This window comes from Limulus polyphemus, unplaced genomic scaffold (genome assembly GCF_000517525.1).
Source record: "Limulus polyphemus unplaced genomic scaffold, Limulus_polyphemus-2.1.2 Scaffold2827, whole genome shotgun sequence".
In the NCBI taxonomy this organism is placed as follows: domain Eukaryota; kingdom Metazoa; phylum Arthropoda; class Merostomata; order Xiphosura; family Limulidae; genus Limulus; species Limulus polyphemus.
The window spans coordinates 48,313-61,044 of record NW_013668437.1 but is presented as its reverse complement, the minus strand read 5'-3'; the positions used below and the strand labels follow the sequence as shown (position 1 = coordinate 61,044).

General features: G+C 30.2%; 1 protein-coding gene across 2 annotated transcripts in view; it reads right to left on the bottom strand.

Annotated features, from left to right (window-relative positions):
* The window catches only part of LOC106468005 (histone acetyltransferase KAT6A-like), a 100,216-nt gene extending 88,675 nt beyond the window's left edge, over positions 1-11,541 (bottom strand). Inside the window, exon 1 of one of the 2 annotated variants that reach the window (XM_013928400.2) lies at positions 10,949-11,541. The gene's annotated coding sequence lies outside the window, so the exon portion shown is untranslated. The remainder of the gene's footprint in view (positions 1-10,948) is intronic. The other variant, XM_022396280.1, reaches the window with a different exon arrangement.
* Between the last annotated feature and the right edge of the window lie 1,191 nt (positions 11,542-12,732).

The window sequence follows — 12,732 nt, the reverse complement described above, 5'->3', positions numbered from 1 at the left end:
AGTTACGAACGAAAAAATATCTTCATACGGTATTTCATTAAAATACTAAGTAATACAAGAATGGGGTATGTAAGCATAATTAGGCAAGTTGATAAAGTACTTTTAGTACAATATATGTAAATATGAACTATTTGTGAAGTGTTTTTTTTCATATATATTTGTATTTAGTTCTGTTTACATGTTGTACAATGCATAAAGTGAAGTTAGCTTCATCTGGGAATATCTTTGGGTTCACAAATATCACTAAAGGATCACTTATTTTCTTGCACTTGTTCTGGTCTATTTTTTCCATATTTCATCTGAACAGATTAGTTAATTTTAGGACTAACATTAGTTCTTATTTTTATGTTGTTAGCATAAACAAAATTTTATATTATTTATAATAAAAGAACATCGAAAAATGTAATGAAAAAAAAAAAAGACCAACAAAAGTACAGTAATAAAGTAGTTATTCAGTGTGACCTTTATGAGCTCCAGCAAAAAAACAGGTCAAAAGACTTTAACCTATTTATAAAAAATAACCCCTTCTGAAGCCTGAATCATAGTGTTGGCTCTTTTCCATACCTTCTCTAGTAACTCATCATGTTCTTTTAAATAAGATGACCAAAACTGAACAGAACATGCATAACCTTACTTTTATTAATATTAAATAGCAAACCTCTCTAAAAAACATCATCTTTAGTACAATTTGAAATGCTCACTAATTTAATACCAACTGCATATCTAACCAATTTACTGGTTTTGCCATTATGAATTTGGTCAGTAAAAGTGTGAAATAGCATAGAATCTAACACATAACCCTGAAGTACACCACTTCTAACACTAATCTGCTGTACTTTTACTGCATCTATAGCAAACTATTCTGGATTCTACCACCCAACCAACTCTCAGTCCATTTACACAGTCTCCTACCCTAAGAGCTACACTCTTTCTAATAAGTATCCTATGTTAAAAGGAATTTGGCAAATTTGTAAGTCATGACCATACATCTGTAAAGCATGTTGACTATCTATGATAACTTGAAACTTGTCTAAATGCTCTTGTTGAATTTCTTTTTTTTTGGACTAGTAATTCCCAACCACTGAAGACTAACTGGCAAGTAATTACTTTGATATTGTCCAATCTCCTCTTAACCCTTTCAAGACAGGTCACAGGTGAAAGACATGTCATCTCGTTTGTTGACTCACATTCAAAATTTTATTGAACTACTATTTCATGAATTTATATCAATAAGTTTGGTATCAAACGGTAGATTATAATTCAAATTTTAGTACTATATAGAACTCAATTTGCTAATTTAAAAGTAAATATTAAAAAAACACAGGTAAACATCAATTTTTGTGTGTCACATGGCATGTTGAATGCAGCACTGGTTCAAATGAGATGTTTGTGAAGTCAAAATACCAAGTCTATAGCTTCATACCAATTAAAAACTCAAATTACCAATATTGATGAGCTAGAATATATAATAAGAATGTCTTATATTTTCTATTTGCTAAGATATTGCTCCTATAATAAATCAAACACAGTGCCAGAGATTAATTACTGAAGATAACAGATAAAATATAAAGTAATGAAACACAAATTACAAAAACTAGAGAGAATTAAAACATACAACTGCCAGAGCAAGTAAAAAACTTGGTATAGTATAAACATCAAACAAGACAAGGCTATCTCAGATCGTGTCTACTAGTATTAGTATTTTGTCTCTGGCCCCAGATCAAAATAACAAAAGAAATGAAGTGAATGAAGGCCATTCAGGTAATTAGTTTTCCCTTATTAAAAAAATAACATCTATGTTAAATATAGCCCAGAGATCATACAATTACTTTAACAGCCATATATATATTTTTTTTTATCATCAAAAAATTTATCATTTTTATTAACGTACTAAATATTTTATATAGTACTATTGTCATACTTTTGACCATATTTATTCATACATGTGCTAAAACAAAAACAATTAAATTACTTAAAATCCATCTCTTATTTAATCATCTCAGGCATGTCAGACATTAAGTTGCCTATTTAGATACCTTTCTAGGTATTTTTTACATCCCCATACACCAATAATAATAAAAAATTCTGTATAACAATTAATCTTCATCTAAGCTTCTAAGCTTAAACCAATTATATCTAACGAATACACCATCTCATTGAGCAAATTTTTTCCTAAGTTAGTAACTGATTGAATAGTAATTTTGCCCAAGATAAAAAACAAAAAAAAAGAGGTATCAATATAGAAAGCTAACTTTGCAATAATTTTATATTAGAACTTGAAAATTACAGAAATGTTCAACCATAAACATTTATAACAAATATAACTAAGTCTAAGAAGCCTGATATTTTCACCACTTTAATCTTTTAAGTTATAATAATAACTGCAATATAAGTGTCCAAGTTCAAAGTAAGATAGCACATACACACACACACACACACACTACATACATACATACACACACACACAAAACATGGATGGACATGCAAGAGTATCTATCAATACCTTTATGTACAAGTTCTATACAAGAGTGATTACAAAAGATTTAACTTTACACAGAGCCCAAAAATTCCAAGTTTCACAATGTCAAGAAGCTGTGTGTGGATTCCTTAATACTGACATTGTTAGTGAGTGACTAATAAAAATATAACATTCCCTCCTCTAAGCACAAAGACAGTATTTTGAATTGAATTTTTCAAGTCCACAGGATTCATAGATGAAAAAATGTCTGACTGAATTCGTATTCATATTTTAAGCATGTTAAGAGACAATCAAATTATAGTATTTCCTCAAACAAAGCCAAAGCTACAATAAAGCCTTGCATTAAACAGAAAAATGGTGTATTGACAAAAATTGAAGTCACCTTTTACTGCCTCAAAAGCAAACAAATTCTAATAAGAACATATTTGTCACCCACAAATGAAAACTGAACAATATTATTGAATTAGTTTGATAACAAAATTATTACTAGTAGCAGCAAATTTTTGAAAAAAAAAAAGTTTTCTATCTACCTACTCTGTTTTCTTTAAACTCAACCAAAACATGTTACTTGGCCCAAGAACAACTTTCAAAGCATAAGTTTATTACTATCCTAGCATTTAGGTCTTTGCTTCTATTCTTAGATCTTTCTCATGAACAGTTAAAACAAGTCTAACACAATTAAAAAAAAAGTTCATTTCTTGTGACCCTACTCTATACTGTTCCTACTATGTCAATATTTAGGCTAACAATTATACCACAAAGTATTACCTTTAACATGGTGAAACAAATCATTTAAAATTTATCCATAAATAATTATGCTGCTATAACATACAAAATTTTCTAAAGAGTGTCTGCAAATTACTTTTTAAAGGTTATTCAACTTACTTAAAGAATTGAACCCCCAACAGTGCATGTTTAGATATGACGGCCATCAGTTATTGTTACTGTTCATATTTTCATGTTTACACAAACTACTGAATAACAAGGCTTTGATAAAATGTAACATCAGTCATTCAGCAGTTAATCATATGATTGTAAATTAAACTGACACAATTTTAAAAATTTGGTACTACTACTACTACTATGTTAATGCTCCTTCATATAAATATACATATTAAAAACTACATTTCTCTTTCATGAAGACTTTTGTTTTACATATACATATATTAGTAATAACCCAGGCCTTGACATATATTTTCAGGTCTAGAAGCCAGTCCAAAAACTTAGGAGCCAGGTCCAGTATAGAAAAGTTATGGAATATATTTTGAGTCGGTTGTGCGGTTATGGTACGAGACACAGTTTTACACTAAAAAACAAAGGGTTCATTATTAAACTTTATTATACAACATATATTTAAAGTTAAACTTAAATTTGCACAATTATTAAAATAGTAGACGAAATATACTAACTAACTTAGGTGGATTCTTACAGTGAATGAAAGTAAAATGAAAATAATCATTTAATATCAACAGATCAAGCAGGTTGTTTCAGAATAGGTATAACCTACTCATTACTACCACAATGTACAAGGATAAGCAAAAGCCTTTTGGTGTTCCTAACCTAATTTGTTTGTACCAGGAAATGGGGGCTATATTTATTTACTTTCACAGCAACGAGTGCATGCTAATGATCACATGACATCAACAACCACTTGATAATATTGCCTGAACTAACTGCCTTTGGTCCCATCCAAGCCTGAGTCTAAGTACACGCACTGATTGGTTGAATTGAGAGAAAGAAGAAAAACAAAATGGTGCAAAATTAGTAATATGTTGTGTAACCACAATGCTTCATTCCTGAAAAAACATAATTAAGTGCTGAATACACCATTAAAATCCTAGAAACAAAGTTCAATTTTAGACTCATAGAAAATGAAAATAGTTCCAGACTTCCAAGAATCTGAAACTGTTCTAGATTCGAGTTCTATTTAGCACATCCAAACACATGAATAAAATGGGAGAAAATATAAGGAACCACAATGAAATCTTTAGTCACCATGGCAACCAGGATTTGTCAAGGCTTATAATAACATCTTTAACTTTAATCAATATTATGACACATTCAGCCTAACTTTGAATGATACTGTTACTTCAGTTTTAATTTGGCTCTTTCTAACATTGTCATAATGCCTATAACATTAGTACAAGTTGTATGAAATTACATTGTAAACAGTTTATTGAACATCATTTTTATCAGCTGTTACCTTAAAAAATTAAAACTCGCAGTTATTCTTATAAAATTTTACATTTTCATTTCATATACACAATATCTGATTGTTCAAGGTTGTCTTTGCATACTCATCCGGGAGAAAAGTAAAAACTTAAAACCCACCCTTTGTTTTTTGGGTAATCATGAACTATCTCTTAAACTCCTGTAAAGTTCTGGCCTCCACTACTGTTATCAACTCACTCCAAAAGCCAATTACCCTTATAAAAAAATAAAACATTCTTAACTGGAGCCTACCTTACATTTTCCACATCTTAAACTTATGTAATGCTGTCTAATAGCTCTAGAGTGAAGAACAAAGAAACTATACAACATTACCCTACTGATTCTTTTAGATAACCTTGTCAGTTTCAATACAGTCATCACTTACCCTTTTTCTCAAGAGAAAATAAGAATTCTTAACCTATCCCTAAAGATAAACCTTCCATCTCTGGAATTATCCTATAATCCTCCTCTGAACCCTCTCCAATAAGTTAATATATTTTCTTGGTTACAATAAGGAGACCAAATCTGTATACAGTATTCCAGATGAGGCCAAACTAATGAGTTGTATAGAGCTAATTATCTCTTTTGACTTGTAATAAATATGTTTAGAAATACAACCTAAAATTCTATTAACTTTACAACTAGCAACATAACACTAATTTGAAGGCTTGAGTGACATATTCACCACTATGCCAAGTTCCCTTTTCTTCAGTCACACTATTGTGTTTTCATATATATATATCTCAAACATGCAACCCAAATTCATTACCTTACACTTAAGATAATTAAAGGTCATTTACCAAATAGTTGTCCAATTTATCATTTGATACAAATTATGAAACTTAACTTGCACTTACTTTAATTGAAGGTCTTTGCTACAAGGTGCTAACTAAAATAACTTAAGACATGTAGTATAATGAAGAAACGACCATAAACTCCAGAACAAGGTTATATTTATTTCACTCAATGTTTGATTTATAAAAGTTTTTCAGAAATGATCTTCTTACAGTGCTAGACTCACAACTAGTAGACTACACTTATAAATTTGTTCTGTAGAACAATGATGAGTAGGGAACATGATCATATGGATAATATTGTTTACACTGATGCTAAACAATAATGTAAAAGTACAGCAACTTCAAATGACATAAATGGAGGTGTGTAGCCTAAAATTATATTAAAGTTCATTTGAACACTGATGTAAAAAAGAAATATGAACATAAACAAATGTAAATAAATTAAAAAAAGAAAACATTAAAAATGTGAAGTTATCTATAATAATAAATGGGCATGTCTGTGTGTATGGTCTTCATAGCTCCAGGAGGAAAGAACCTAAAAACCTGAAATTTTGCACCCATACTAAGTGGACCCTGAGGGTGTGCACCTAGGTATTACTTGTCCACATGTATGTGCACCCCATAGTATATCAGTTAGATTAACAACTTCTAATAAATAGAAAAGCCAGTGCATTTTGGTAACAATGCATTCCAACAATGTCTTTCATGTTATATTGCTTACAAACAAAAATATAACCTAATATTGTTGTTAGTCTACGTACTAAAGGTATAAAATGAAATGTATAAACAACAAAAAATGGAAAAATATTTGTCGATTTCTTAATTTAGAGGTTGATTAAAGTGGTTTGTTTTTTATTAAAAACATTGGTGATATAACAGAAAATACCTTAATTCAGAAATAATTTAAGTTTGAAATTGGATCGATATTTTTACTTTCATGATAAATTTTATGCACTTGCTAAAATATATCAACCAATTAACCCATGGAAAGACAAGTACTTTTTCTACTAAGGAAATATAAGAAGATCTATGATCGCAATGTCTATTCCCTGTCATGATTAATTTGTTAGTCAAGTTTTGAGATCAGTAAGGCTTACCCTGTACTTACGGTCAAGAAAATCATAAACCATAGCAAGGATTTCTATCCATAAAGGATGGTCAGCTGCTGGTCTACCATGTTTTTCATAGTCCACTACAGCCCTAGTACTTTTGTTAAGTTTATTTAGGCTTTTGCACGTTAGAAAGTCTGTCAGGTAATGCACCTTTCTACAATGTAAGATTCATTGTATATTTTACAAGTTATTATATACATAATATTTTTTATTTATCTGTTAAATCTTCACGCATCTTTAGCAGAAAATTTCTTTTTCTTGCAGCCATTATCTGGATATCATGCACAATATATTAATATCTGTTTTAGTTTTGCTTGGTTTTGAACAAGTTTTATACACAAACCTGGCCTTTATATCACTGACTGTTAGTTTCTTTTAATTAAATCTGTCACTAATGTATGGTATTATCTTACCACAAAGTTAATTGCAAGTAGTATCAGTTAATCTTTTAATTTTCTTTGTAGCAGTTTAGAATGTATCACAGGTAAAATTATCTGAGTAACTATTCAGTTTAAATGTGTGATGTAGATCTTTCAGTCCCTTGAGTTTGTTTCTTTAGAATTCTAAAATCAGTTGAACATCTAACATGTCCTGTAATAAATGCTTTTATTTTGATATGAGTGTGGTGATGCAAATCTGAGTGTAGGAAAACTGGTCTACAAGATGGAATTTGATATACTCATTATGTTTACTTAGTAAATAATTAAAAACATCTAGGAAACTGAGTTGGACACTTTTTGCTGAGTGTTCTAGAGTAAAAGCTGTATTTGTATGTAAGCTGTTCAAATAGTTGTGAAAATGTACCTATATATACCTTAACCAGAACATAGGTTTTTCACCTTTTTTTGGGACCATGAAGTGAGTGCACTACTTTCTAATATGTGCATGAGCACAGTTGAAAAACTACTGCAACTCTCTATAGTCTGTTTATCATTGTGAGTCTAGCAATGTAAATAGAAGGTCATTCCTAAAGAAGTTGCAGAAACAAAACATTTATTGATATAAATATAACCTTGTTCTGGAGTTTATAGTTGTTTCTTCATCATACTGTAATTAAAGGTCATTAGATAAATATTAGTCCAACTCATCAATAAATTGATCCCATTCATTTTATATTATCTAAACACCCTCAATACAGTTAGCTATATATTAGTCCAACTCACTAGTTACTTGATCCCATTCACTTTATATTATCTAAACATCCACAATACAGTTAGAAATACCTAAGAATTTAATGTTCCCAGCAAAGTTAATTTTGTCCCTATCAATTTAATTAGTATAAATAGCAAAGATCAAAGGTCCAAGCACTCACCCCTGAATCACTCCACTAAAAACACTACTAATATTAATAACAAACAACTACTGGCTTTGCCCAATCTAATACCCTATAATCCATTCAATTATTCTTTTCCAAAACCCGTATTGATCTGATTTTCTAAGATAATCCTACATGTGGCACCTTATCAACTTTTTTTCCTGAAAATCTCAGTACATCTACTCTGAAACCTTTCCATCTTCCAAATAACAAGTGAAACACTTGAAAAAAAAAGTTCCTTATTGGGATGTCAGTCATCATGTCACTCAAAAAACTATCAAAACACTCAAAATATATACAATAAAAATTCAATAGTGAAAAAAGGAACTAATAAATACTTAAAAAGTAGGCTACATTTTTTGGGGGTTACAAGAATATTGGAGTCAAGAGAAAACTTAAAAAATAAATTTAAAATGTTAAATAAGAAAAAACTTGCGGTGTCTGATATGAAACTAAACTGAACAAATATTCAGTGAAAACAAAAAGCAACAACACGAAAGAACAAAAACAACATTTGGTTACAGCAACAATCATAAACCAATAATTACCAAAAATACACAACTGAGAAAAAACTGTTACAAAGAAACCTTATAAATATTACTAACAATCAAATACAAAACTTTCACAAAAATCCATAGAGCTGTTTACACAAACCAAAAACACTGCACAAATATAGAAACATGCAGTACATAAATCCATCACAAAAACAAAACACAGTATGTCAAAAGTCTTGGAATAACTTCAGATATAACAGAAAAACAAGAACTAAAGATGATATACAACCATGCCAAATTACTGGAAAATCTAAAGACAATAAAACTATCTAGATCAATTCCTAAAAAAAAAAGACAAAATACAGTAACAAAGTTTTGGCAAGAAATACATTTACTACCAAAAACACACAAATGCCGAAGATGTCAAACAAAAAAAGAAACTAAATAAAATAGGACTAAATAAAAATATATGATTCAAAAACGAAAATATCAGTTAGTAAATACATCAAACTACTAATATATACATTCAATATGCAATATGCATACAAGGAAAGAAAATCTGTGGTACATACACATAGTGGCATACACACACTACATAAATCACAAGGATTTGTTGATGTTCTCTTAGTGCAAAGCTACACAATAGGCTATCTACAGTCTGTCCACAAAGGGTATTCAAACCCCTGATTTCTGTTTGCAAGTGGTAAACTTTCCACTAACCCGCTGGGAGAAAGTGGGGCAAAATTGTAAGGAACAATGCCAGACTATTACAATTATATAGGATAAGTAATAATTGAAAATATGATACAAATAAAAAGTGGGACAGAGAATTTCACCTGTGTAATTATCAAATCCAGATTCTGAAAAGGAAAATATATCAGAGAAAATTAGTGGAAATTATGTAGGTTTTGAGAGGAACCTGTAGAGAAACAGAAAATATGTTCCGACATAACTAAAAGATCAAACTTCAGAAACATTAATAAAGATTTTAAAAAAATGTTAAATTAAGAAGCAACATAATAGCAGATTGTTGGAAAGCATACATGGCATTATGCGATAGTAAAGGACAGTAAAAATTTCTTAAATCAAGAAATACAGACAAATATAAATTCAAAAGCATATACAGTGCCAACTAAAACTTACAAATACCAAACACATACACATCACTTTGTCTCATTTATTAGTAAATTTACAGTAAAAAAACATTCATACTGTAAAAACAAATTAAGACACCTGATGAATACCATAAGTTTATACTCATCACCATAAACACAGCAACAACCAACAACCACTACAAAAATACAATACAACTTATAACACTGTAGCTCTTTTATTATTCTAAAAATAATATGAACTACATAAGTAATAACTTTTAAATTAATATATAAATTATAATCAAATTTTTATTATCAGTAAGTAAAAAATGCTAATAAGACAACCAGCATACCAGAATATACAGGAAAACCATCATAGTGGGAAAAGACTGAAAAGAGACAAAAACTACAAGAAACAAAATGAGAAATTAAATAAGTAAGAAAAATTTAAAGAATTGAAAAATGAATATAATAACCAAGTAACAAATTACCAACCGAAAAATGAAAAAAAAAACTATCCCCATACAGAATTCTTACTTCAATTTCTTTTGTATCATTATTTAACTAAATGTTTAATAAAGCTTGTTTTATCAGACTATCTAGATTTTTTCCACTGTCTTATAAATCTGTAGAGCAACTATAATAACTCCTTTTAAATATAAAAGTAACATAACTGACTCTCCAGCCTAACATGTATTGATTGACCCTACAACAGTACCAAAAATGAGAGAAAGGCTCCCTTACATACATAAGCTCTGACCACTTTTAAAAACTTGGGGAAAACCCTGTCTGGTCTTTTTGCTTTTCTTTAATCTCTGTCTTTCTACTTACTACCTACACAAGTCAAGTCAGTCCCATTTCCTACAGAACGCTCAGGGTAAGGAATATTGGCAACATTTTCTCTTGATGAGAATACTTAAAACAGTCATCTCATACTCATAATCTTTAAAGTTCAAGTTAAACAAAACCCTAGCTATCAGTATTCCTTAGGTGCCCAGTCCCCATTTTAACATCTTATTTGTGTTAGTTCTGACATTATTAGGCAACTATTTTTCATAAACCATTTCGAATTTCCTAATTTGTTTTTTAACCAAATCCTTAGCTTACCTGGAGTTCTGTAAATCTTGCAAGCTATCCATTTACACATCATAAACTTATAGCATTTATCTCCGTTTTTCTTATTTATATCTTTAGTAAGTGAAATGGGTTTGCACTTTCCTTCTATTATTTTCCTACAAAACTCCACTAACTCAAAAATATAGTTTTCTACTCACAAAAATGATGATATTAATCAAAATGGCGGACAAAGACGTCATTCTCGCTTCAGTCTTGGTAAATTTAAATTACTATAAATTTCTGCTTTGATAAATTAGTCTTTCTAAAACTAAATGAACATATATAGAGTGTAATTAATGCATGCTAACACTTAAAACACTTTCCACTTACCTGGAAAAAAGTTAAAATGTACTTTTATATAAGCGCTAACTGACAATATTTCCAACCTCGTTAATCAGTAGCGACTTAACATCGAAGCCATCGGCCTTAGTAGGCCTAAGCAACGATGCTCCCGAGCGTTGAAGTAACAGCCCGCGGATTCTGACCGAGCAGTGAACAATTACGAGTGTCCAAGCGATAGTTGATAAACTCTCACTCACAAAAAATTATCACAACGAAAGTTTCCAAACAATCTAAAAGCAACAATGTATCATGTAAATAAAACGAACTACATACTTCTTGCAACCAATCCACCTGGAATTATTATTTGAAAACAACCAATAGGTAGTGAAATATTAAAACGCAACCACCCAAAACGCACCGTAACAAAATGGCTCGTAACGTAAATATGGCTGCTTAAGACTGGCTATGCAATCTCCATGTTGGGAGAATTTGGAATCAACTTCCTTCAGACCTTATATTTATTCGTCGTTTATTAAACATTTAACTGAATAAACAAAAAAAAACTCATAAAAAGATTAATGTTAATGAAAGATTAGCGCCAAAACATTATATGAAATTTCAAACAATTAAATTACGGATTAAAAAATCATGAAACCCGAGTCATTAATCCAAAGAGATACTACGATTTTCTTCTGACTGCATATATGAGTTACAAAAGATAGATTGTTATACCTTATTTGATTGGCTTATCGGATAAAATGCTATCGTCTGGTTGGTCATCACTTGCAAAATATTATTTTGTTAGAAAAGAAGGGATTTCTAACTCCCTCTTTTGACGATGTTTACAGACCAGAATTAAAGGTTTTTAATAAAATTACTTTGTACAAATAAATGTTCTACAACGAATTTTCTGAAGAAATACTTAACAGTATGCTTTAATTAGAATTGAAACACTTAATTTTGTTTAATATGTTTATAGTTAACTGACATATTTAAAAAAATTAAATATAAAGTATAATAATAGTATATTTTCTTACACTAAGTATAGTAATAGTATATTTTCTTACACTAATTTATGCCCCCCAGTGGCACAGCGGTATGTCTACGGACTTACAACGCTAGAATCCGGGTTTCGATACCCGTGGTGAGCAGAGCACAGATAGCCCATTGTGTAGCTTTGTGCTTAATTACAAACAAACACTAACTTATATATTGATTTCAGAGTTTACATAAGTATTTAAAACCTAAAAGTATATAAACATAGTCCACAGGTAGCACAGCGGTAAGTTTAAGGACTTACAACGCTAAAATCCAGGCCTTAATTATCCGTGGTGGACACAACAAATAGCTTAAAGTAGCTTTGCTCTAAAAACAAAATAACTATAAACATACTTCAAATAATGATATGTCGTCTGAAAAACTTATTTGTGTTGATTTTTTACTCTTATGATTATCTCATTGTGTGTGTTTGTTTTATAGGAAAGTCACAATGACTTATCTGCTGCGCTCACAACGGGGAATCGAACCCCAGATTTTAGTGTTGCAACTCCCACCGAGGAATCATTAATTAAAAAAGTTTATTTATGTTTAAAAGCTAATAACAATTTTGTATTTATAATAATGAAATATAAAAAATATAAACTTGCGTACATATTGTGACTTAAAATAACGAAAAGAAAAAAGTACGTTATTATATTTGAAATCAACGCCTTAATATATTTTTGGAGAAAATAGGTTAAATGTAATGTGTTTCATTTACTTGTTTCCTCCCACTGGCAAAGCGGTATGTCTGCAGACTTACAACGGTAGAAATCGGGTTTCGATACCCGTGG